Source organism: Budorcas taxicolor, chromosome 6 (assembly GCF_023091745.1).
Source record: "Budorcas taxicolor isolate Tak-1 chromosome 6, Takin1.1, whole genome shotgun sequence".
NCBI lineage: Eukaryota > Metazoa > Chordata > Mammalia > Artiodactyla > Bovidae > Budorcas > Budorcas taxicolor.
Window position 1 is genome coordinate 20,103,701 of NC_068915.1, and position 2,393 is coordinate 20,106,093.

The following is a 2,393-nucleotide window of genomic DNA, read 5'->3' on the forward strand; positions in this document are numbered from 1 at the left end:
AATTAGGATGAATACTCAGCAAAAATGGAGTTGGGTTTGTTTTTTTTTTATAGAGGGCTCAGAAAGATACTACTGCACATAGGACAATTAGGAGAACCAAGAAATCAAGTATTTGATTTCTACTAATTCATCTAATTCATCAGTAGGATCTGGGCTTTCCTGGTGGCTCAGATTGCAGAGTCCACCTGCAGTACAGGAGACCCAGGTTTGATCTCTGGGTTGGGAAGATCCCCTGGAGAAGGGAATGGCTACCCACTCCAGTATTCTTGCCTAGAGAATCCCATGTACATAGGAGACGGGTGGGCTACAGTCCCCGGGGTTGCAAAGAATTGGACGTGACTGAGTGACTAACACACGCATAGAATCTACAAGTTCTATTCTTCAAATATATTCTGCCAGTAATACTGCAAAACTACCATTTTTTGTTGTTGTTCAAACTATGGCTGGCTGCTGCTGCTGCTGCTAATTCGCTTCAGTCATGTCCGACTCTATGCGACCCCATAGACGGCAGCACACCAGGCTCCTCCGTCCCTGGGACTCTCCAGGCAAGAACACTGGAGTGGGTTGCAACAGCCTCTAAATTGGTCTTCTAGCAGAACAAATCTTAAGTAGGGAAATCTTGTGCTTCTGAGAATGCTTGCCTCCTTAATCCTGCACGCAGACGCCAAAGTGAGCTTTCTACAGGGTGATACAATCCCTGCCATACCTGGGTTTAAAATCACCCAATGCCTTCTCTTTATAACCAGAAAAAAGAATCCGCCATCCTTGCAATGCCCGCGTGCTCATTCCCCTGCTGCCCTGCCTCCCCTTCGTTCCCTACTCCCCAGCCACATTGCTTTTTCTGCCTCTTAAACAGTCGGCTTCTTTCCATCTCAGGATTTTGACATCTGTTTTTCCTTAACCACATGTCTGCCTCCTACTCATCATTCAAGTAGCAATCAAAATGTAACATCAAAGAAGTGACTACCTTAGTTAAAGCAACCCCCTCACTCAGTCCGAATGGCATTCCCACATTTTATCTTCTTAGTGCTATCACACCTTGAAATGAAACCTCACTGAAGACAGAGACTATGTTTTACACACTTCAGTATTTCAAACCTAGAATGGCCCTATGTATATTTGGTATTTTGGTTGTTGGTCAGTTGACTGAATTAATGGACTATTTGCACCCTAAGGTAGCCTTTCTGAAAAGATCTACAAATTAGGGAAACTATAGAAAATTCTCTTTCTAAATACAGGCATGTGGACATATTACAAGTTTGGTTCCAGACCACTGCCATAAACCAAATATCATAATAAAGGGAATCACATGAATCTTTTGGTTTCCTAGTGCACATAGAAGTTATGGTTACAATATATTGTAGCCTATTAAATGAGAAATAGCATTATGTCTAAATAAACAATGTGCATATCTTAATTTAAAAATACTTTATTGCTAAAATATGGTAACCATCATTTGAAACTTCAGCAAGTCATAATTTTTTTGCCAGAGGAGTCTTTTCTCATTGTTGATGGCTGCTGGCTTATCAGAGAATTGTTGCTAAAGGTTGGGTGGCTGTGGAAATTTCTCAAAATAAAACAGTGATGAAGGTTGCCACACTGATTGACTTCTTTTCGTGAATGATTTCTCTGTAGCATGCAGTGCTGTTTGATAACATTTTGTCTAGAGTAGAATTTCTTTCAAAACTGGAGTCAGTCCTCGGGAATCCCTGATGCTGCTTTATCAAGTAAATTTATGTAGTATTCTATTGTTGTTGTTGAGTCCCTCAGTCATGTCCTACTCTTTGCGACCCCATGGGCTGCAGCACACCAGGCCTCCCTGTCCATCATCAACTTCTGGAGCTTGCTCAAATTTATGTCCATCGGGTCATCCAACCATCTCATCCTCTGTTGTCCCCTTCTCCTCCTGCCTTCAATCTTTCCCAGCATCAACATCTTTTCCAATGAGTCAGTTATTCACATCAGGAAGCCAAAGTATTGGAGTTTCAGCTTCAGCATCAGTCCTTCCAATGAATATTCAAGATTGGTTTCCTTCAGGATGGACTGGTTGGATCTCCTTACAGTCCAAGGGACAGTCTCAACAGTCTTCTCCAACACCACAGTTCAAAAGCATCAATTCTTTGGTGCTCAGCCTTCTTCACAGTCCAACTCTCACATCCATACATGACTACTGGAAAAAACATAGTCTTGACTAGATGGACCTTTGTCGGCAATGTCTCTGGCTTTTAATATGCTGTCTAGGTTGGTCATAACTTTTCTTCCAAGGAGCAAGCGTCTTTTAATTTCATGGCTGCAGTCACCATCTGCAGTGATTTTGGAGCCCAAGAAAATAAAGTCTGTCACTGTTTCCATCATTTCCCCATCTATTTGCCATGAAGTGATGGGACAGGATG